The 22456-nt window shown below is 31.2% G+C and overlaps 8 non-coding genes and 26 pseudogenes across 8 annotated transcripts; all 34 read left to right on the plus strand.

The window, feature by feature from the left end:
• The first annotated feature begins 12248 nt into the window (after nt 1–12248).
• On the plus strand, nt 12249–12367 carry LOC149672026 (5S ribosomal RNA; annotated as a pseudogene).
• A 137-nt stretch (nt 12368–12504) lies between these two features.
• On the plus strand, nt 12505–12607 carry LOC149672027 (5S ribosomal RNA; annotated as a pseudogene).
• Nucleotides 12608–12729: 122 nt separating this feature from the next.
• LOC149672028 (5S ribosomal RNA) lies at nt 12730–12849 on the plus strand (annotated as a pseudogene).
• Nucleotides 12850–12985: 136 nt separating this feature from the next.
• On the plus strand, nt 12986–13104 carry LOC149672029 (5S ribosomal RNA; annotated as a pseudogene).
• A 137-nt stretch (nt 13105–13241) lies between these two features.
• On the plus strand, nt 13242–13360 carry LOC149672030 (5S ribosomal RNA; annotated as a pseudogene).
• A 137-nt stretch (nt 13361–13497) lies between these two features.
• Nucleotides 13498–13616, plus strand: LOC149672031 (5S ribosomal RNA; annotated as a pseudogene).
• A 137-nt stretch (nt 13617–13753) lies between these two features.
• On the plus strand, nt 13754–13872 carry LOC149672032 (5S ribosomal RNA). The gene has a single exon (XR_016367674.1). It is a non-coding gene; the product is annotated as a 5S ribosomal RNA (ribosomal RNA).
• A 136-nt stretch (nt 13873–14008) lies between these two features.
• Nucleotides 14009–14127, plus strand: LOC149672033 (5S ribosomal RNA; annotated as a pseudogene).
• Nucleotides 14128–14264: 137 nt separating this feature from the next.
• Nucleotides 14265–14367, plus strand: LOC149672034 (5S ribosomal RNA; annotated as a pseudogene).
• A 122-nt stretch (nt 14368–14489) lies between these two features.
• LOC149672035 (5S ribosomal RNA) lies at nt 14490–14608 on the plus strand (annotated as a pseudogene).
• A 137-nt stretch (nt 14609–14745) lies between these two features.
• Nucleotides 14746–14848, plus strand: LOC149672036 (5S ribosomal RNA; annotated as a pseudogene).
• A 122-nt stretch (nt 14849–14970) lies between these two features.
• On the plus strand, nt 14971–15089 carry LOC149672037 (5S ribosomal RNA; annotated as a pseudogene).
• Nucleotides 15090–15227: 138 nt separating this feature from the next.
• On the plus strand, nt 15228–15346 carry LOC149672038 (5S ribosomal RNA; annotated as a pseudogene).
• A 137-nt stretch (nt 15347–15483) lies between these two features.
• LOC149672039 (5S ribosomal RNA) lies at nt 15484–15602 on the plus strand. Its single transcript, XR_016367415.1, has one exon. It is a non-coding gene; the product is annotated as a 5S ribosomal RNA (ribosomal RNA).
• A 137-nt stretch (nt 15603–15739) lies between these two features.
• LOC149672040 (5S ribosomal RNA) lies at nt 15740–15858 on the plus strand (annotated as a pseudogene).
• A 138-nt stretch (nt 15859–15996) lies between these two features.
• Nucleotides 15997–16115, plus strand: LOC149672041 (5S ribosomal RNA; annotated as a pseudogene).
• Nucleotides 16116–16252: 137 nt separating this feature from the next.
• Nucleotides 16253–16371, plus strand: LOC149672042 (5S ribosomal RNA; annotated as a pseudogene).
• Nucleotides 16372–16508: 137 nt separating this feature from the next.
• LOC149672043 (5S ribosomal RNA) lies at nt 16509–16627 on the plus strand. The gene has a single exon (XR_016367675.1). It is a non-coding gene; the product is annotated as a 5S ribosomal RNA (ribosomal RNA).
• A 137-nt stretch (nt 16628–16764) lies between these two features.
• LOC149672044 (5S ribosomal RNA) lies at nt 16765–16883 on the plus strand. Its single transcript, XR_016367417.1, has one exon. It is a non-coding gene; the product is annotated as a 5S ribosomal RNA (ribosomal RNA).
• Nucleotides 16884–17019: 136 nt separating this feature from the next.
• On the plus strand, nt 17020–17138 carry LOC149672045 (5S ribosomal RNA; annotated as a pseudogene).
• Nucleotides 17139–17275: 137 nt separating this feature from the next.
• LOC149672046 (5S ribosomal RNA) lies at nt 17276–17394 on the plus strand. Its single transcript, XR_016367594.1, has one exon. It is a non-coding gene; the product is annotated as a 5S ribosomal RNA (ribosomal RNA).
• Nucleotides 17395–17527: 133 nt separating this feature from the next.
• Nucleotides 17528–17646, plus strand: LOC149672047 (5S ribosomal RNA; annotated as a pseudogene).
• A 137-nt stretch (nt 17647–17783) lies between these two features.
• On the plus strand, nt 17784–17902 carry LOC149672048 (5S ribosomal RNA; annotated as a pseudogene).
• Nucleotides 17903–18039: 137 nt separating this feature from the next.
• Nucleotides 18040–18142, plus strand: LOC149672049 (5S ribosomal RNA; annotated as a pseudogene).
• Nucleotides 18143–18264: 122 nt separating this feature from the next.
• Nucleotides 18265–18383, plus strand: LOC149672050 (5S ribosomal RNA). Its single transcript, XR_016367551.1, has one exon. It is a non-coding gene; the product is annotated as a 5S ribosomal RNA (ribosomal RNA).
• A 1952-nt stretch (nt 18384–20335) lies between these two features.
• Nucleotides 20336–20454, plus strand: LOC149672051 (5S ribosomal RNA). Its single transcript, XR_016367418.1, has one exon. It is a non-coding gene; the product is annotated as a 5S ribosomal RNA (ribosomal RNA).
• A 137-nt stretch (nt 20455–20591) lies between these two features.
• Nucleotides 20592–20710, plus strand: LOC149672052 (5S ribosomal RNA; annotated as a pseudogene).
• Nucleotides 20711–20832: 122 nt separating this feature from the next.
• On the plus strand, nt 20833–20951 carry LOC149672053 (5S ribosomal RNA; annotated as a pseudogene).
• Nucleotides 20952–21088: 137 nt separating this feature from the next.
• On the plus strand, nt 21089–21191 carry LOC149672054 (5S ribosomal RNA; annotated as a pseudogene).
• A 122-nt stretch (nt 21192–21313) lies between these two features.
• On the plus strand, nt 21314–21432 carry LOC149672055 (5S ribosomal RNA; annotated as a pseudogene).
• Nucleotides 21433–21554: 122 nt separating this feature from the next.
• Nucleotides 21555–21673, plus strand: LOC149672056 (5S ribosomal RNA). Its single transcript, XR_016367599.1, has one exon. It is a non-coding gene; the product is annotated as a 5S ribosomal RNA (ribosomal RNA).
• A 122-nt stretch (nt 21674–21795) lies between these two features.
• On the plus strand, nt 21796–21914 carry LOC149672057 (5S ribosomal RNA; annotated as a pseudogene).
• Nucleotides 21915–22036: 122 nt separating this feature from the next.
• Nucleotides 22037–22155, plus strand: LOC149672058 (5S ribosomal RNA; annotated as a pseudogene).
• Nucleotides 22156–22292: 137 nt separating this feature from the next.
• LOC149672059 (5S ribosomal RNA) lies at nt 22293–22395 on the plus strand (annotated as a pseudogene).
• Nucleotides 22396–22456: the final 61 nt, after the last annotated feature.

The raw sequence follows: 22456 nt of genomic DNA on the forward strand, positions 1-22456 counted from the left end.
ATGTTTTTTTCTTCAAGATTCAAAATCCGTGACAATGATTTCTTATTGGAAATTGAATTTTAGCAGTTTTTTGGATGAATATCGTTATATTTGCTTGAATTAAAGCAAAAAGTACAAAAATAATGGTTTCAATGGTTATATTTTAAAATAGTGAAAAAATTCTCAAAATGTTTTTCTCTGGCCGAGAAACGTCGATTTTGAAAATGTTATTAAAAATCGAGGTTCAATTTTATTTATTGATCAATCGAGATGAAATCACTTTTAATGAGTATTTTATAGGTAATAAAGCTGAATTCGGTCAAAAGTTTGTCCAGAAAAAAATTCATTCAAAAGTGTACCGAAAAAATCGCATGTTTTTTTTCTTCAAGATACAAAATCCGTGACAACGATTTCTTATTGAAAATTGAATTTGAACAATTTTTTGAATGAATATCGTTATATTTAATTGAATTAAAGCAAAAAGTACAAAAATAATGGTTTCAATGGTTATATTTTAAAATAGTGAAAAAATTCTCAAAATGTTTTTCTCTGGCCGAGAAACGTCGATTTTCAAAATATTATTAAAAATCGAGGTTCATTTTTATTTATTGAACAATCGAAATGAAATCACTTTTAGTGAGTATTTTATAGGTAATTAATTTGAATTCGGTCAAATATTTGTCCAGAAAAAAATGCATTAAAAAGTTTACTGAAAAAATCGCATGTTTTTTTTCTTCAAGATGCAAAATCCGTGACAACGATTTCTTATTGAAAATTGAATTTGAACAGTTTTTTGAATGAATATCGTTATATTTGCTTGAATTAAAGCAAAAAGAACAAAAATAGTGGTTTCAGTGGTTATATTTTAAAATAGTGAAAAAATTCTCAAAATGTGCTTCTCTGGCCGAGAAACGTCGATTTTGAAAATGTTATTAAAAATAAAGGTACATTTTTATTTATTGATCAATCGATATGAAATCACTTTTAATGAGTATTTTATAGGTAATAAAGCTGAATTCGGTAAAAATTTGTCCAGAAAAAAAATGCATTCAAAAGTGTACCGAAAAAATCGCATGTTTTTTTTCTTCAAGATTCAAAATCCGTGACAATGATTTCTTATTGGAAATTGAATTTTAGCAGTTTTTTGGATGAATATCGTTATATTTGCTTGAATTAAAGCAAAAAGTACAAAAATAATGGTTTCAATGGTTATATTTTAAAATAGTGAAAAAATTCTCAAAATGTTTTTCTCTGGCCGAGAAACGTCGATTTTGAAAATGTTATTAAAAATCGAGGTTCAATTTTATTTATTGATCAATCGAGATGAAATCACTTTTAATGAGTATTTTATAGGTAATAAAGCTGAATTCGGTCAAAAGTTTGTCCAGAAAAAAATGCATTCAAAAGTGTACCGAAAAAATCGCATGTTTTTTTTTCTTCAAGATTCAAAATCCGTGACAACGATTTCTTATTGAAAATTGAATTTGAACAATTTTTTGAATGAATATCGTTATATTTAATTGAATTAAAGCAAAAAGTACAAAAATAGTGGTTTCAATGGTTATATTTTAAAATAGTGAAAAAATTCTCAAAATGTTTTTCTCTGGCCGAGAAACGTCGATTTTCAAAATATTATTAAAAATCGAGGTTCATTTTTATTTATTGATCAATCGAATTGAAATCACTTTTAGTGAGTATTTTATAGGTAATTAATTTGAATTCGGTCAAATATTTGTCCAGAAAAAAATGCATTAAAAAGTTTACTGAAAAAATCGCATGTTTTTTTTCTTCAAGATGCAAAATCCGTGACAACGATTTCTTATTGAAAATTGAATTTGAACAGTTTTTTGAATGAATATCGTTATATTTGCTTGAATTAAAGCAAAAAGAACAAAAATAGTGGTTTCAGTGGTTATATTTTAAAATAGTGAAAAAATTCTCAAAATGTGCTTCTCTGGCCGAGAAACGTCGATTTTGAAAATGTTATTAAAAATAAAGGTACATTTTTATTTATTGATCAATCGATATGAAATCACTTTTAATGAGTATTTTATAGGTAAATAAGCTGAATTCGGTCAAAAATTTGTCCAGAAAAAAATTCATTCAAAAGTGTACCGAAAAAATCGCATGCTTTTTTTCTTCAAGATACAAAATCCGTGACAACGATTTCTTATTGGAAATTGAATTTTAACAGTTTTTTGTATGAATATCGTTGTATTTGCTTGAATTAAAGCAAAAATTACAAAAATAATGGTTTCAATGGTTATATTTTAAAATAAAGAAAAAATTCTCAAAAGGTTTTTCTCTGGCCGAGAAACGTCGATTTTGAAAATGTTATTAAAAATCGAGGTTCATTTTTGGAAATTGAATTTTAACAGTTTTTTGGATGAATATCGTTATATTTGCTTGAATTAAAGCAAAAAGTACAAAAATAATGGTTTCAATGGTTATATTTTAAAATAGTGAAAAAATTCTCAAAATGTGCTTCTCTGGCCGAGAAACGTCGATTTTGAAAATGTAATTAAAAATCAAGGCTCAATTTTATTTATTGATCAATCGAGATGAAATCACTTTTAATGAGTATTTTATAGGTAATAAAGCTGAATTCGGTAAAAATTTGTCCAGAAAAATATGCATTCAAAAGTGTACCGAAAAAATCGCATGTTTTTTTTCTTCAAGATACAAAATCCGTGACAACGATTTCTTATTGGAAATTGAATTTTAGCAGTTTTTTGGATGAATATCGTTATATTTGCTTGAATTAAAGCAAAAAGTACAAAAATAATGGTTTCAATGGTTATATTTTAAAATAGTGAAAAAATTCTCAAAATGTTTTTCTCTGGCCGAGAAACGTCGATTTAAAAATGTTATTAAAAATCGAGGTTCAATTTTATTTATTGATCTATCGAGATGAAATCACTTTTAATGAGTATTTTATAGGTAATTAATTTGATCTGGTCAAAAATTTGTCCAGAAAAAAATGCATTCAAAAGTGTACCGAAAAAATCGCATGTTTTTTTTCTTCAAGATACAAAATCCGTGACAACGATTTCTTATTGAAAATTGAATTTGAACAGTTTTTTGAATGAATATCGTTATATTTGCTTGAATTAAAGCAAAAAGAACAAAAATAGTGGTTTCAGTGGTTATATTTTAAAATAGTGAAAAAATTCTCAAAATGTGCTTCTCTGGCCGAGAAACGTCGATTTTGAAAATGTTATTAAAAATAAAGGTACATTTTTATTTATTGATCAATCGATATGAAATCACTTTTAATGAGTATTGTATAGGTAAATAAGCTGAATTCGGTCAAAAATTCGTCCAGAAAAAAATGCATTCAAAAGTGTACCGAAAAAATCGCATATTTTTATCTTCAAGATACAAAATCCGTGACAACGATTTCTTATTGGAAATTGAATTTTAACAGTTTTTTGGATGTATATCGTTATATTTGCTTGAATTAAAGCAAAAAGTACAAAAAAAATGGTTTCAGTGGTTATATTTGAAAATAGTGAAAAAATTCTCAAAATGTGCTTCTCTGGCCGAGAAACGTCGATTTTCAAAATGTAATTAAAATTCGAGGTTCAATTTTATTTATTGATCAATCGAGATGAAATCACTTTTAATGAGTATTTTATAGGTAATAAAGCTGAATTCGGTAAAAAATTTGTCCGGAAAAAAATGCATTCAAAAGTGTAGCGAAAAAATCGCATGAATTTTTTCTTCAAGATACAAAATCCATGACAACGATTTCTGATTGGAAATTGAATTTTAACAGTTTTTTGTATGAATATCGTTATATTTGCTTGAATTAAAGCAAAAAGAACAAAAATAGTGGTTTCAGTGGTTATATTTTAAAATAGTGAAAAAATTCTCAAAATGTGCTTCTCTGGCCGAGAAACGTCGATTTTGAAAATGTTATTAAAAATAAAGGTACATTTTTATTTATTGATCAATCGATATGAAATCACTTTTAATGAGTATTGTATAGGTAAATAAGCTGAATTCGGTCAAAAATTCGTCCAGAAAAAAATGCATTCAAAAGTGTACCGAAAAAATCGCATATTTTTTTCTTCAAGATACAAAATCCGTGACAATGATTTCTTATTGGAAATTGAATTTTAGCAGTTTTTTGGGTGAATATCGTTATATTTGCTTGAATTAAAGCAAAAAGTACAAAAATAATGGTTTCAATGGTTATATTTTAAAATAGTGAAAAAATTCTCAAAATGTTTTTCTCTGGCCGAGAAACGTCGATTTTGAAAATGTTATTAAAAATCGAGGTTCAATTTTATTTATTGATCAATCGAGATGAAATCACTTTTAATGAGTATTTTATAGGTAATAAAGCTGAATTCGGTCAAAAGTTTGTCCAGAAAAAAATTCATTCAAAAGTGTACCGAAAAAATCGCATGTTTTTTTTCTTCAAGATACAAAATCCGTGACAACGATTTCTTATTGAAAATTGAATTTGAACAATTTTTTGAATGAATATCGTTATATTTAATTGAATTAAAGCAAAAAGTACAAAAATAGTGGTTTCAATGGTTATATTTTAAAATAGTGAAAAAATTCTCAAAATGTTTTTCTCTGGCCGAGAAACGTCGATTTTCAAAATATTATTAAAAATCGAGGTTCATTTTTATTTATTGAACAATCGAAATGAAATCACTTTTAGTGAGTATTTTATAGGTAATTAATTTGAATTCGGTCAAATATTTGTCCAGAAAAAAATGCATTAAAAAGTTTACTGAAAAAATCGCATGTTTTTTTTCTTCAAGATGCAAAATCCGTGACAACGATTTCTTATTGAAAATTGAATTTGAACAGTTTTTTGAATGAATATCGTTATATTTGCTTGAATTAAAGCAAAAAGAACAAAAATAGTGGTTTCAGTGGTTATATTTTAAAATAGTGAAAAAATTCTCAAAATGTGCTTCTCTGGCCGAGAAACGTCGATTTTGAAAATGTTATTAAAAATAAAGGTACATTTTTATTTATTGATCAATCGATATGAAATCACTTTTAATGAGTATTTTATAGGTAATAAAGCTGAATTCGGTAAAAATTTGTCCAGAAAAAAAATGCATTCAAAAGTGTACCGAAAAAATCGCATGTTTTTTTTCTTCAAGATTCAAAATCCGTGACAATGATTTCTTATTGGAAATTGAATTTTAGCAGTTTTTTGTATGAATATCGTTGTATTTGCTTGAATTAAAGCAAAAATTACAAAAATAATGGTTTCAATGGTTATATTTTAAAATAAAGAAAAAATTCTCAAAAGGTTTTTCTCTGGCCGAGAAACGTCGATTTTGAAAATGTTATTAAAAATCGAGGTTCATTTTTATTTATTGATCAATCGAAATGAAATCACTTTTAATGAGTATTTTATAGGTAATTTATTTGAATTCGGTCAAACATTTGTCCAGAAAAAAATGCATTAAAAAGTGTACCGAAAAAATCGCATGTTTTTTTTCTTCAAGATACAAAATCCGTGACAACGATTTCTTATTGAAAAATGAATTTGAACAGTTTTTTGAATGAATATTGTTACATTTGCTTGAATTAAAGCAAAAAGTACAAAAATAGTGGTTTCAGTGGTTATATTTGAAAATAGTGAAAAAATTCTCAAAATGTGCTTCTCTGGCAGAGAAAAGTCGATTTTGAAAATGTTATTAAAAATAAAGGTACATTTTTATCTATTGATCAATCGATATGAAATCACTTTTAATGAGTATTTTATAGGTAAATAAGCTGAATTCGGTCAAAAATTTGTCCAGAAAAAAAATTCATTAAAAAGTGTACCGAAAAAATCGCATGTTTTTTTTCTTCAAGATACAAAATCCGTGACAACAGTTTTTTGGATGAATATCGTTATATTTGCTTGAATTAAAGCAAAAAGTACAAAAATAATGGTTTCAATGGTTATATTTTAAAATAGTGAAAAAATTCTCAAAATGTGCTTCTCTGGCCGAGAAACGTCGATTTTGAAAATGTAATTAAAAATCAAGGCTCAATTTTATTTATTGATCAATCGAGATGAAATCACTTTTAATGAGTATTTTATAGGTAATAAAGCTGAATTCGGTAAAAATTTGTCCAGAAAAATATGCATTCAAAAGTGTACCGAAAAAATCGCATGTTTTTTTTCTTCAAGATACAAAATCCGTGACAACGATTTCTTATTGGAAATTGAATTTTAGCAGTTTTTTGGATGAATATCGTTATATTTGCTTGAATTAAAGCAAAAAGTACAAAAATAATGGTTTCAATGGTTATATTTTAAAATAGTGAAAAAATTCTCAAAATGTTTTTCTCTGGCCGAGAAACGTCGATTTTGAAAATGTTATTAAAAATCGAGGTTCAATTTTATTTATTGATCAATCGAGATGAAATCACTTTTAATGAGTATTTTATAGGTAATAAAGCTGAATTCGGTCAAAAGTTTGTCCAGAAAAAAATGCATTCAAAAGTGTACCGAAAAAATCGCATGTTTTTTTTCTTCAAGATACAAAATCCGTGACAACGATTTCTTATTGAAAATTGAATTTGAACAATTTTTTGAATGAATATCGTTATATTTAATTGAATTAAAGCAAAAAGTACAAAAATAGTGGTTTCAATGGTTATATTTTAAAATAGTGAAAAAATTCTCAAAATGTTTTTCTCTGGCCGAGAAACGTCGATTTTCAAAATATTATTAAAAATCGAGGTTCATTTTTATTTATTGATCAATCGAATTGAAATCACTTTTAGTGAGTATTTTATAGGTAATTAATTTGAATTCGGTCAAATATTTGTCCAGAAAAAAATGCATTAAAAAGTTTACTGAAAAAATCGCATGTTTTTTTTCTTCAAGATGCAAAATCCGTGACAACGATTTCTTATTGAAAATTGAATTTGAACAGTTTTTTGAATGAATATCGTTATATTTGCTTGAATTAAAGCAAAAAGAACAAAAATAGTGGTTTCAGTGGTTATATTTTAAAATAGTGAAAAAATTCTCAAAATGTGCTTCTCTGGCCGAGAAACGTCGATTTTGAAAATGTTATTAAAAATAAAGGTACATTTTTATTTATTGATCAATCGATATGAAATCACTTTTAATGAGTATTTTATAGGTAAATAAGCTGAATTCGGTCAAAAATTTGTCCAGAAAAAAATTCATTCAAAAGTGTACCGAAAAAATCGCATGTTTTTTTTCTTCAAGATACAAAATCCGTGACAACGATTTCTTATTGAAAATTGAATTTGAACAATTTTTTGAATGAATATCGTTATATTTAATTGAATTAAAGCAAAAAGTACAAAAATAGTGGTTTCAATGGTTATATTTTAAAATAGTGAAAAAATTCTCAAAATGTTTTTCTCTGGCCGAGAAACGTCGATTTTCAAAATATTATTAAAAATCGAGGTTCATTTTTATTTATTGATCAATCGAATTGAAATCACTTTTAGTGAGTATTTTATAGGTAATTAATTTGAATTCGGTCAAATATTTGTCCAGAAAAAAATGCATTAAAAAGTTTACTGAAAAAATCGCATGTTTTTTTTCTTCAAGATGCAAAATCCGTGACAACGATTTCTTATTGAAAATTGAATTTGAACAGTTTTTTGAATGAATATCGTTATATTTGCTTGAATTAAAGCAAAAAGAACAAAAATAGTGGTTTCAGTGGTTATATTTTAAAATAGTGAAAAAATTCTCAAAATGTGCTTCTCTGGCCGAGAAACGTCGATTTTGAAAATGTTATTAAAAATAAAGGTACATTTTTATTTATTGATCAATCGATATGAAATCACTTTTAATGAGTATTTTATAGGTAAATAAGCTGAATTCGGTCAAAAATTTGTCCAGAAAAAAATTCATTCAAAAGTGTACCGAAAAAATCGCATGCTTTTTTTCTTCAAGATACAAAATCCGTGACAACGATTTCTTATTGGAAATTGAATTTTAACAGTTTTTTGTATGAATATCGTTGTATTTGCTTGAATTAAAGCAAAAATTACAAAAATAATGGTTTCAATGGTTATATTTTAAAATAAAGAAAAAATTCTCAAAAGGTTTTTCTCTGGCCGAGAAACGTCGATTTTGAAAATGTTATTAAAAATCGAGGTTCATTTTTATTTATTGATCAATCGAAATGAAATCACTTTTAATGAGTATTTTATAGGTAATTTATTTGAATTCGGTCAAACATTTGTCCAGAAAAAAATGCATTAAAAAGTGTACCGAAAAAATCGCATGTTTTTTTTCTTCAAGATACAAAATCCGTGACAACGATTTCTTATTGAAAAATGAATTTGAACAGTTTTTTGAATGAATATTGTTACATTTGCTTGAATTAAAGCAAAAAGTACAAAAATAGTGGTTTCAGTGGTTATATTTGAAAATAGTGAAAAAATTCTCAAAATGTGCTTCTCTGGCAGAGAAAAGTCGATTTTGAAAATGTTATTAAAAATAAAGGTACATTTTTATCTATTGATCAATCGATATGAAATCACTTTTAATGAGTATTTTATAGGTAAATAAGCTGAATTCGGTCAAAAATTTGTCCAGAAAAAAAATTCATTAAAAAGTGTACCGAAAAAATCGCATGTTTTTTTTCTTCAAGATACAAAATCCGTGACAACGATTTCTTAATGGAAATTGAATTTTAACAGTTTTTTGGATGAATATCGTTATATTTGCTTGAATTAAAGCAAAAAGTACAAAAATAATGGTTTCAATGGTTATATTTTAAAATAGTGAAAAAATTCTCAAAATGTGCTTCTCTGGCCGAGAAACGTCGATTTTGAAAATGTAATTAAAAATCAAGGCTCAATTTTATTTATTGATCAATCGAGATGAAATCACTTTTAATGAGTATTTTATAGGTAATAAAGCTGAATTCGGTAAAAATTTGTCCAGAAAAATATGCATTCAAAAGTGTACCGAAAAAATCGCATGTTTTTTTTCTTCAAGATACAAAATCCGTGACAACGATTTCTTATTGGAAATTGAATTTTAGCAGTTTTTTGGATGAATATCGTTATATTTGCTTGAATTAAAGCAAAAAGTACAAAAATAATGGTTTCAATGGTTATATTTTAAAATAGTGAAAAAATTCTCAAAATGTTTTTCTCTGGCCGAGAAACGTCGATTTTGAAAATGTTATTAAAAATCGAGGTTCAATTTTATTTATTGATCTATCGAGATGAAATCACTTTTAATGAGTATTTTATAGGTAATTAATTTGATCTGGTCAAAAATTTGTCCAGAAAAAAATGCATTCAAAAGTGTACCGAAAAAATCGCATGTTTTTTTTCTTCAAGATACAAAATCCGTGACAACGATTTCTTATTGAAAATTGAATTTGAACAGTTTTTTGAATGAATATCGTTATATTTGCTTGAATTAAAGCAAAAAGAACAAAAATAGTGGTTTCAGTGGTTATATTTTAAAATAGTGAAAAAATTCTCAAAATGTGCTTCTCTGGCCGAGAAACGTCGATTTTGAAAATGTTATTAAAAATAAAGGTACATTTTTATTTATTGATCAATCGATATGAAATCACTTTTAATGAGTATTATATAGGTAAATAAGCTGAATTCGGTCAAAAATTCGTCCAGAAAAAAATGCATTCAAAAGTGTACCGAAAAAATCGCATATTTTTTTCTTCAAGATACAAAATCCGTGACAACGATTTCTTATTGGAAATTGAATTTTAACAGTTTTTTGGATGTATATCGTTATATTTGCTTGAATTAAAGCAAAAAGTACAAAAAAAATGGTTTTAGTGGTTATATTTGAAAATAGTGAAAAAATTCTCAAAATGTGCTTCTCTGGCCGAGAAACGTCGATTTTCAAAATGTAATTAAAATTCGAGGTTCAATTTTATTTATTGATCAATCGAGATGAAATCACTTTTAATGAGTATTTTATAGGTAATAAAGCTGAATTCGGTAAAAATTTGTCCAGAAAAAAATGCATTCAAAAGTGTACCGAAAAAATCGCATGTTTTTTTTCTTCAAGATACAAAATCCGTGACAACGATTTCTTATTGGAAATTGAATTTTAGCAGTTTTTTGGATGAATATCGTTATATTTGCTTGAATTAAAGCAAAAAGTACAAAAATAATGGTTTCAATGGTTATATTTTAAAATAGTGAAAAAATTCTCAAAATGTTTTTCTCTGGCCGAGAAACGTCGATTTTGATAATGTTATTAAAAATCGAGGTTCAATTTTATTTATTGATCTATCGAGATGAAATCACTTTTAATGAGTATTTTATAGGTAATTAATTTGAATTCGGTCAAATATTTTACCAGAAAAAAATTCATTAAAAAGTGTACCGAAAAAATCGCATGTTTTTTTTCTTCAAGATGCAAAATCCGTGACAACGATTTCTTATTGGAAATTGAATTTTAGCAGTTTTTTGGATGAATATCGTTATATTTGCTTGAATTAAAGCAAAAAGTACAAACATAATGGTTTCAATGGTTATATTTTAAAATAGTGAAAAAATTCTCAAAATGTTTTTCTCTGGCCGAGAAACGTCGATTTTGAAAATGTTATTAAAAATTAAGCATGGGCGAATACTCGAGTAACACGAATAACTCGATCGAATATCGAGACGAATAACCGTCTCGATATTCGATAAGCCCCATTTCGGGTATTCGAACGAATATCGAATAGTGAATTTTACTATTCGGGCCTACTATTCGTTAAATATTCGACTACCTATTCGTTAAATATTCGATTAACTATTCGTTAAATATTCGAGAAAACCAAAATATTAACCCTAAAAATGTTTTAAAAAAGTAATGGCAGTTACACTTTTTAATGTATAAGTTTCTATGGGAAAATAGGCCTGAAGTGCTACTACTCTATAGCGCATCTAAATTCTAAATATAATTTAAATTGATTTTAATTAATCCTTCCCTTTCTGACTATTCGATAACTATTCGATAAGGGCAATTTTAAGTTAAGCCTAATTATTCGATATTCGGTTCCCAATCAACTATTCGTCTCGGTATTCGATAAGAAAATTTTTCACTATTCGATATTCGTCTCGACAGTCAAAAACTGGTATTCGCCCATGCTTATTAAAAATCAAGGTTCATTTTTATTTATTGATCAATTGAGATGAAATCACTTTTAATGAGTATTTTATAGGTAATAAAGCTGAATTCGGTCAAAAATTTGTCCAGAAAAAAATGCATTCAAAAGTGTACCGAAAAAATCGCATGTTTTTTCTTCAAGATACAAAATCCGTGACAACGATTTCTTATTGAAAATTGAATTTGAACAATTTTTTGAATGAATATCGTTATATTTAATTGAATTAAAGCAAAAAGTACAAAAATAGTGGTTTCAATGGTTATATTTTAAAATAGTGAAAAAATTCTCAAAATGTTTTTCTCTGGCCGAGAAACGTCGATTTTCAAAATATTATTAAAAATCGAGGTTCATTTTTATTTATTGATCAATCGAAATGAAATCACTTTTAGTGAGATTTTATAGGTAATTAATTTGAATTCGGTCAAATATTTGTCCAGAAAAAAATGCATTAAAAAGTTTACTGAAAAAATCGCATGTTTTTTTTCTTCAAGATGCAAAATCCGTGACAACGATTTCTTATTGAAAATTGAATTTGAACAGTTTTTTGAATGAATATCGTTATATTTGCTTGAATTAAAGCAAAAAGAACAAAAATAGTGGTTTCAGTGGTTATATTTTAAAATAGTGAAAAAATTCTCAAAATGTGCTTCTCTGGCCGAGAAACGTCGATTTTGAAAATGTTATTAAAAATAAATGTACATTTTTATTTATTGATCAATCGATATGAAATCACTTTTAATTAGTATCTTATAGGTAAATAAGCTGAATTCGGTCAAAAATTTGTCCAGAAAAAAATTCATTAAAAAGTTTACCGAAAAAATCGCATGTTTTTTTTCTTCAAGATACAAAATCCGTGACAACTATTTCTTATTGGAAATTGAATTTTAACAGTTTTTTGGATGAATATCGTTATATTTGCTTCAATTAAAGCAAAAAGTACAAAAATAATGGTTTCAATGGTTATATTTTAAAATAGTGAAAAAATTCTCAAAATGTTTTTCTCTGGCCGAGAAACATCGATTTTGAAAATGTTATTCAAAATCGAGGTTCATTTTTATTTATTGATCAATCGAAATGAAATCACTTTTAATGAGTATTTTATAGGTAATTAATTTGAATTCGGTCAAATATTTGTCCAGAAAAAAATGCATTAAAAAGTGTACCGAAAACGGCCATATCACGCTGAAAACACCGGTTCTCGTCGGATCACCGAAGTTAAGCAGCGTCAAGCGCAGTCAGTACTTGGGAGGGAGACCACTTAGGAACACTGCGTGCCGATGGCTTTTTCACTTTTTATTCCTCTTTTAAATTCCAATAGATATGAAAAAAGCCAACATATTTTCTTTTTGTTATTGTTTAAAAAAGATGAAGGTTAATTTGTCTCACTTAATTTAAATTCGAATTATTAAATAGCACTCTCGGCAACGGCCATATCACGCTGAAAACACCGGTTCTCGTCCGATCACCGAAGTTAAGCAGCGTCGAGCGCAGTCAGTACTTGTAAACTTTGCGTGCCGTTGGCTTTTTCACTTTTATTTCCTCTTTTAAATTCCATGAGATATGAAAAAAGCAAACAAATCTTCTTTTTCTTATTGATTTATAAAGATGAAGGTTAATTAAATTCGAATTATTAAATAGCACTCTCGGCAACGGCTATATCACGCTGAAAACACCGGTTCTCGTCCGATCACCGAAGTTAAGCAGCGTCGAGCGCAGTCAGTACTTGGGAGGGAGACCACTTAGGAACACTGCGTGCCTGTGGCTTGTTCACTTTTTTTTCCTCTTTTAAATTCCTATAGATATGAAAAAAGCAAACATATTTTCTTTTTGTTATTGTTTTAAAAAGATGAAGGTCAATTTGTCTCACTTAATTTAAATTCGAATTATTATCTAGCACTCTCGGCAACGGCCATATCACGCTGAAAACACCGGTTCTCGTCGGATCACCGAAGTTAAGCAGCGTCAAGCGCAGTCAGTACTTGGGAGGGAGACCACTTAGGAACACTGCGTGCCGTTGGCTTTTTCACTTTTTATTCCTCTTTTAAATTCCAATAGATATGAAAAAAGCCAACATATTTTCTTTTTGTTATTGTTTTAAAAAGATGAAGGTTAATTTGTCTCACTTAATTTAAATTCGAATTATTAAATAGCACTCTCGGCAACGGCCATATCACGCTGAAAACACCGGTTCTCGCCCGATCACCGAAGTTAAGCATCGTCGAGCGCAGTCAGTACTTGGGAGGGAGACCACTTAGGAACACTGCGTGCCGTTGGCTTTTTCACTTTTTTTTCCTCTTTTAAATTCCAATAGATATGAAAAAAGCAAACATATTTTCTTTTTGTTATTGTTTTAAAAAGATGATGGTTAATTTGTCTCACTTAATTTAAATTCGAATTATTATCTAGCACTCTCGGCAACGGCCATATCACGCTGAAAACACCGGTTCTCGTCCGATCACCGAAGTTAAGCAGCGTCGAGCGCAGTCAGTACTTGGGAGGGAGACCACTTAGGAACACTGCGTGCAGTTGGCTTTTTCACTTTTTTTTCCTCTTTTAAATTCCAATAGATATGAAAAAAGCCAACATATTTTCTTTTTGTTATTGTTTTAAAAAGATGAAGGTTAATTTGTCTCACTTAATTTAAATTCGAATTATTAAATAGCACTCTCGGCAACGGCCATATCACGCTGAAAACACCGGTTCTCGTCGGATCACCGAAGTTAAGCAGCGTCGAGCGCAGTCAGTACTTGGGAGGGAGACCACTTAGGAACACTGCGTGCCGTTGGCTTTTTCACTTTTTTTCCTCTTTTAAATTCCAATAGATATGAAAAAAGCAAACATATTTTCTTTTTGTTATTGTTTTAAAAAGATGATGGTTAATTTGTCTCACTTAATTTAAATTCGAATTATTATCTAGTACTCTCGGCAAGGGCCATATCACGCTGAAAACACCGGTTCTCGTCCGATCACCGAAGTTAAGCAGCGTCGAGCGCAGTCAGTACTTGGGAGGGAGACCACTTAGGAACACTGCGTGCAGTTGGCTTTTTCACTTTTTTTTCCTCTTTTAAATTCCAATAGATATGAAAAAAGCCAACATATTTTCTTTTTGTTATTGTTTTAAAAAGATGAAGGTTAATTTGTCTCACTTAATTTAAATTCGAATTATTAAATAGCACTCTCGGCAACGGCCATATCACGCTGAAAACACCGGTTCTCGTCCGATCACCGAAGTTAAGCAGCGTCGAGCGCAGTCAGTACTTGTAAACTTTGCGTGCCGTTGGCTTTTTCACTTTTATTTCCTCTTTTAAATTCCATGAGATATGAAAAAAGCAAACAAATCTTTTTTTTCTTATTGATTTATAAAGATGAAGGTTAATTAAATTCGAATTATTAAATAGCACTCTCGGCAACAGCCATATAACGCTGAAAACACCGGTTCTCGTCCGATCACCGAAGTTATGCAGCGTCGAGCGCAGTCAGTACTTGGGAGGGAGACCACTTAGGAACACTGCGTTCCGTTGGCTTTTTCACTTTTTTTTCCTCTTTTAAATTCCAATAGATATGAAAAAAGCCAACATATTTTCTTTTTGTTATTGTTTTAAAAAGATGAAGGTTAATTTGTCTCACTTAATTTAAATTCGAATTATTAAATAGCACTCTCGGCAACGGCCATATCACGCTGATAACACCGGTTCTCGTCCGATCACCGAAGTTAAGCAGCGTCGAGCGCAGTCAGTACTTGTAAACTTTGCGTGCCGTTGGCTTTTTCACTTTTATTTCCTCTTTTAAATTCCATGAGATATGAAAAAAGCAAACAAATCTTCTTTTTCTTATTGATTTATAAAGATGAAGGTTAATTAAATTCGAATTATTAAATAGCACTCTCGGCAACAGCCATATCACGCTGAAAACACCGGTTCTCGTCCGATCACCGAAGTTATGCAGCGTCGAGCGCAATCAGTACTTGGGAGGGAGACCACTTAGGAACACTGCGTGCCGTTGGCTTTTTCACTATTTTTTTCCTCTTTTAAATTCCTATAGATATGAAAAAAGCAAACATATTTTCTTTTTGTTATTGTATTAAAAAGATGAAGTTCAATTTGTCTCACTTAATTTAAATGCGAATTATTATCTAGCACTCTCGGCAACGGCCATATCACGCTGAAAACACCGGTTCTCGTCGGATCACCGAAGTTAAGCAGCGTCAAGCGCAGTCAGTACTTGGGAGGGAGACCACTTAGGAACACTGCGTGCCGTTGGCTTTTTCACTTTTTATTCCTCTTTTAAATTCCAATAGATATGAAAAAAGCCAACATATTTTCTTTTTGTTATTGTTTTAAAAAGATGAAGGTTAATTTGTCTCACTTAATTTAAATTCGAATTATTAAATAGCACTCTCGGCAACGGCCATATCACGCTGAAAACACCGGTTCTCGTCCGATCACCGAAGTTAAGCAGCGTCGAGCGCAGTCAGTACTTGGGAGGGAGACCACTTAGGAACACTGCGTGCCGTTGGCTTTTTCACTTTTTTTTCCTCTTTTAAATTCCTATAGATATGAAAAAAGCAAACATATTTTCTTTTTGTTATTGTTTTAAAAAGATGAAGGTTAATTTGTCTCAATTAATTTAAATTCGAATTATTATCTAGCACTCTCGGCAACGGCCATATCACGCTGAAAACACCGGTTCTCGTCGGATCACCGAAGTTAAGCAGCGTCGAGCGCAGTCAGTACTTGGGAGGGAGACCACTTAGGAACACTGCGTGCAGTTGGCTTTTTCACTTTTTTTTTCCTCTTTTAAATTCCTATAGATATGAAAAAAGCCAACATATTTTCTTTTTGTTATTGTTTTAAAAAGATGAAGGTTAATTTGTCTCACTTAATTTAAATTCGAATTATTATCTAGCACTCTCGGCAACGGCCATATCACGCTGAAAACACCGGTTCTCGTCCGATTACCGAAGTTAAGCAGCGTCGAGCGCAGTCAGTACTTGGGAGGGAGACCACTTAGGAACACTGCGTGCAGTTGGCTTTTTCACTTTTTTTTCCTCTTTTAAATTCCTATAGATATGAAAAAAGCAAACATATTTTCTTTTTGTTATTGTTTTAAAAAGATGAAGGTTAATTTGTCTCAATTAATTTAAATTCGAATTATTATCTAGCACTCTCGGCAACGGCCATATCACGCTGAAAACACCGGTTCTCGTCGGATCAACGAAGTTAAGCAGCGTCGAGCGCAGTCAGTACTTGGGAGGGAGACCACTTAGGAACACTGCGTGCCGTTGGCTTTTTCACTTTTTTTTCCTCTTTTAAATTCCTATAGATATGAAAAAAGCAAACATATTTTCTTTTTGTTATTGTTTTAAAAAGATGAAGGTTAATTTGTCTCAATTAATTTAAATTCGAATTATTATCTAGCACTCTCGGCAACGGCCATATCACGCTGAAAACACCGGTTCTCGTCGGATCACCGAAGTTAAGCAGCGTCGAGCGCAGTCAGTACTTGGGAGGGAGACCACTTAGGAACACTGCGTGCCGTTGGCTTTTTCACTTTTTTTTCCTCTTTAAAATTCCAATAGATATGAAAAAAGCAAACATATTTTCTTTTTGTTATTGTTTTAAAAAGATGATGGTTAATTTGTCTCACTTAATTTAAATTCGAATTATTATCCAGCACTCTCGGCAACGGCCATATCACGCTGAAAACACCGGTTCTCGTCCGATCACCGAAGTTAAGCAGCGTCGAGCGCAGTCAGTACTTGGGAGGGAGACCACTTAGGAACACTGCGTGCCGTTGGCTTTTTCACTTTTTTTCCTCTTTTAAATTCCAATAGATATGAAAAAAGCAAACATATTTTCTATTTGTTATTGTTTTAAAAAGATGATGGTTAATTTGTCTCACTTAATTTAAATTCGAATTATTATCTAGCACTCTCGGCAACGGCCATATCACGCTGAAAACACCGGTTCTCGTCCGATCACCGAAGTTAAGAAGCGTCGAGCACAGTCAGTACTTGGGAGGGAGACCACTTAGGAACACTGCGTGCCGTTGGCTTTTTCACTTTTTTTTCCTCTTTTAAATTCCTATAGATATGAAAAAAGCAAACATATTTTCTTTTTGTTATTATTTTAAAAAGATGAAGGTCAATTTGTCTCACTTAATTTAAATTCAAATTATTATCTAGCACTCTCGGCAACGGCCATATCACGCTGAAAACACCGGTTCTCGTCGGATCACCGAAGTTAAGCAGCGTCGAGCGCAGTAAGTACTTGGGAGGGAGACCACTTAGGAACACTGCGTGCCGTTGGCTTTTTCACTTTTTTTCCTCTTTTAAATTCCAATAGATATGAAAAAAGCCAACATATTTTCTTTTTGTTATTGTTTTAAAAAGATGGTTAATTTGTCTCACTTAATTTAAATTCGAATTATTAAATAGCACTCTCGGCAACGGCCATATCACGCTGAAAAAACCGGTTCTCGTCGGATCACCGAAGTTAAGCAGCGTCGAGCGCAGTCAGTACTTGGGAGGGAGACCACTTAGGAACACTGCGTGCCGTCGGCTTTTTCACTTTTTTTTCCTCTTTTAAATTCCAATAGATATGAAAAAAGCCAACATATTTTCTTTTTGTTATTGTTTTAAAAAGATGAAGGTTAATTTGTCTCACTTAATTTAAATTCGAATTATTAAATAGCACTCTCGGCAAAGGCCATACCACGCTGAAAACACCGGTTCTCGTCCGAGCACCGAAGTTATGCAGCGTCGAGCGCAGTCAGTACTTGGGAGGGAGACCACTTAGGAACACTGCGTGCCGTTGGCTTTTTCACTTTTTTTTCCTCTTTTAAATTCCAATAGATATGAAAAAAGCAAACATATTTTCTTTTTGTTATTGTTTTAAAAAGATGATGGTTAATTTGTCTCACTTAATTAAAATTCGAATTATTATCTAGCACTCTCGGCAACGGCCATATCACGCTGAAAACACCGGTTCTCGTCCGATCACCGAAGTTAAGCAGCGTCGAGCGCAGTCAGTACTTGGAAACTTTGCGTGCCGTTGGCTTTTTCACTTTTATTTCCTCTTTTAAATTCCATGACATATGAAAAAAGCAAACATATCTTCTTTTTCTTATTGATTTATAAAGATGAAGGTTAATTAAGTTCGAATTATTGAATAGCATTCTCGGCAACGGCAATATCACGCTGAAAACACCGGTTCTCGTCCGATCACCGAAGTTAAGCAGCGTCGAGCGCAGTCAGTACTTGGGAGGGAGACCACTTAGGAACACTGCGTGCCGTTGGCCTTTTCACTTTTTTTCCCCTTTTAAATTCTAGAGGGCCGGTAGGCCCTTCTAGATAAGAACCCACACCCTCCCGTAATGTTAAAGAAATAATTCACAGATTTTAGGCTTAGCGTCCCATTGAAAAAGCATGGGATTTTTGGTGGTCCACTCCATCGAATAACTCAGAAACTACTGCGAAGTTAAGGTTCGGAACACTTTTGAATTATCAAGCAACTATTGAATGTTGAACGTCTGAAGTTTGATTAAGAACAATTAATTCTAAGTATTTTATTTTAATTAATTTATAAATCATGGTAAAACCGTGACATATATTACACTGTTTTCATAGCATTTCGTTCAGCCTTCATCGGGTTTGTGGCGCATAGGATAACGCGTCTGCCCATGGAGCAGGAGATTGCAGGTTCGAGTCCTGGCAAGCTCGGTGTTTACTTTTACAGATCTTCTATTCAACATAAATGAAATAATCCTATAAATACAATGTTTGGATAATTTTTTTGTTACGAAGTACGGGCTTGTGGCGTAATGGATAACGCGTTTGCATTCGAGGCAAAGCATTGCAGGTTCGAGTCTTGGAAAGCTCGTTGTCTAGTTTTGATGAAGAATCTTAGTATATATAAGGGAAAATTCTTAAATAACAAACTTTCAATGAAATGTGCGCGTGGTTTAGATATAACCTTTTTTTAAATCTATACAAAAAGGTCAACTAAACTTAATTGAGTCACCAACCGCCTTTTTATATAAAATAAGTTACCACCCGCCTATCTATGGTGAATTAATTGACAACCTGCCTACCAATTGGGAAATAATTTACCACTCCCCTGCCAAATAATTTAAAATTTTAATCTTTCCCATAAAATAATGAGAGGCACTTGGAGGGAGCCAATATGCTCACGAACATCTTACTGGAACATCGAATTAATGAAGTTTGACAAGCATATTACTATTTTTATAATAGATTAATACAAATTAAGGCTGAAGGAACAGATATTATATAAAAAAGACTTGGTTTGCCCAAGCCTTAAAAACAAAACGATAAGAGTTTTTCAGTTGTCTGAAGCGAGGATATTATTTTTTTTCAATTGAATTTTAAAGACAATCCGTATTTTACTACTCTTTAGAATTTAATTCAATCACCTGATTTTACTGCTAATGGATTTGTTTCCTATAAATTAATTGAAATAAAAAATTACTTATCTCAGATTTTTCAACAACAATTCCATTTTCCTGAATCATTTTATCAAGCATTTATTATTTTGAGGGATATCGTGTAAATTTAATCAAATTGACTCTTTCTTTTTTAATTTCCGAGAATTTTCCTTTCAAAAGGTTATAAACACATCAAGTTTTCATAATGTTGTCAACTAAATAGCAACTCAACCAACATTTCTAAAATCTTCCCAACAAGTACTGATATACACAGTTCAATAATTGTGACTGTGCTTGAAGAAGAAACGAACCCCTTTATCAAATAAAAGAAAAGTGATAACAGCCCCCTTTTGTATTCGTAAAGACCGCATATAATACATTATTAATGAGAGTATTATTTGAAAATTAAAGTACGTTCTCCATTGAAAAGAAAATATTTCAAGATAAAATGTTTCAGGAAAATGGAATTGTTCTTGAAAAATCTGAGATAAGTAATTTTTTATATCAATTAATTTATAGGAAACTAATCCATTAGCAGTAAAATCAGGTGATTGAATTAAATTCTAAAGAGTAGTAAAATACGGATTGTCTTTAAAATTCAATTGAAAAAAAAATAATATCCTCGCTTCAGACAACTGAAAAACTCTTATCGTTTTGTTTTTAAGGCTTGGGCAAACCAAGTCTTTTTTATATAATTCCTATAGATATGAAAAAAGCCAACATATTTTCTTTTTGTTACTGTTTTAAAAAGATGAAGGTTAATTTGTCTCACTTAATTTAAATTCGAATTATTAAATAGCACTCTCGGCAACGGCCATATCACGCTGAAAACACCGGTTCTCGTCCGATCACCGAAGTTAAGCAGCGTCGAGCGCAGTCAGTACTTGGGAGGGAGACCACTTAGGAACACTGCGTGCCGTTGGCTTTTTCACTTTTTTTTCCTCTTTTAAATTCCAATAGATATGAAAAAAGCAAACATATTTTCTTTTTGTTATTGTTTTAAAAAGATGAAGGTTAATTTGTCTCACTTAATTTAAATTCGAATTATTAAATAGCACTCTCGGCAACGGCCATAACACGCTGAAAACACCGGTTCTCGTCCGATCACCGAAGTTAAGCAGCGTCGAGCGCAGTCAGTACTAGGGAGGGAGACCACTTAGGAACACTGCGTTCCGTTGGCTTTTTCACTTTTTTTTCCTGTTTTTAATTCCAATAGATATGAAAAAAGCAAACTTATTTTCATTTTGTTATTGTTTTATAAAGATGAAAGTTAATTAAATTCAAATTATTAACTAGCACTCTCGGCAACGGCCATATCACGCTGAATTCTCCGGTTCTCGTCCGATAACCGAAGTTAAGAAGCGTCGAGCGCAGTCACTACTTGGGAGGGAGACCACTTAGGAACACTGCGTGCCGTTGGCTTTTTCACTTTTTTTTCCTCTTTTAAATTTTAATAGATAAGAAAAAAGCAAACACGTTTTCTTTTTGTTATTGTTTTAAAAAGATGAAGGTTAATTTGTCTCACGTAATATAAATTCGAATTATTATCTAGCACTCTCGCCAACGGCCATATCACGCTGAAAAAAACGGTTCTCCTCCGATCACCGAAGTTAAGCAGCGTCGAGCGCAGTCAGTACCTGGGAACACTGCGTGCCGTTGGCTTTTTCCTTTTTGTTTCCTCTTTTAAATTCCACCAGATATGAAAAAAGCAAACATATCTTCTTTTTGTTATAGTTTTATAAAGATGAAAGTTAATTAAATTCGAATTATTAACTAGCACTCTCGGCAACGGCCATATCATGCTGAATACACCGGTTCTCGTCCGATCACCGAAGTTAAGAAGCGTCGAGCGCAGTCAGTACTTGGGAGGGAGACCACTTAGGAACACTGCGTGCCGTTGGCTTTTTCACTTTTTTTTCCTCTTTTAAATCCCACCAGATATGAAAAAAGCAAACATATCTTATTTTTGTTATTGTTTTATAAAGATGAAGTTTAATTGAATTCAAATTATTAACTAGCACTCTCGGCAACGGCCATATCATGCTGAATACACCGGTTCTCGTCCGATCACCGAAGTTAAGCAGCGTCGAGCGCAGTCAGTACTTGGGAGGGAGACCACTTAGGAACACTGCGTGCCGTTGGCTTTTTCCTTTTTGTTTCCTCTTTTAAATTCCACCAGATATGAAAAAAGCAAACATACCTTCTTTTTGTTATTGTTTTATGAAGATGAAGTTTAATTGAATTCAAATTATTAACTAGCACTCTCGGCAACGGCCATATCATGCTGAATACATCGGTTCTCGTCCGATCACCGAAGTTAAGCAGCGTCGAGCGCAGTCAGTACTTGGGAGGGAGACCACTTAGGAACACTGCGTGCCGTTGGCTTTTTCCTTTTTGTTTCCTCTTTTAAATTCCACCAGATATGAAAAAAGCAAACATATCTTCTTTTTGTTATTGTTTTATAAAGATGAAGTTTAATTGAATTCAAATTATTAACTAGCATTCTCGGCAACGGCCATATCATGCTGAATACATCGGTTCTCGTCCGATCACCGAAGTTGAGCAGCGTCGAGCGCAGTCAGTACTTGGGAGGGAGACCACTTAGGAACACTGCGTGCCGTTGGCTTTTTAATTTTTTTTTCCTCTTTTAAATTCCAATAGGTATGAAAAAAGCAAAAATATTTTCTTTTTGTTATTGTTTTAAAAAGATGAAGGTCAATTTGTCTCACTTAATTTAAATTCGAATTATTATCTAGCACTCTCGGCAACGGCCATATCACGCTGAAAACACCGGTTCTCGTCAGATCACCGAATTTAAGCAGCGTCGAGCGCAGTCAGTACTTGGGAACACTGCGTGCCGTTGGCTTTTTAATTATTTTTTTCCTCTTTTAAATTCCAATAGGTATGAAAAAAGCAAAAATATTTTC

This window comes from Phalangium opilio, unplaced genomic scaffold (genome assembly GCF_054372755.1).
Source record: "Phalangium opilio isolate 3A_F unplaced genomic scaffold, DU_Popi_V2 ptg000054l_1, whole genome shotgun sequence".
NCBI lineage: Eukaryota > Metazoa > Arthropoda > Arachnida > Opiliones > Phalangiidae > Phalangium > Phalangium opilio.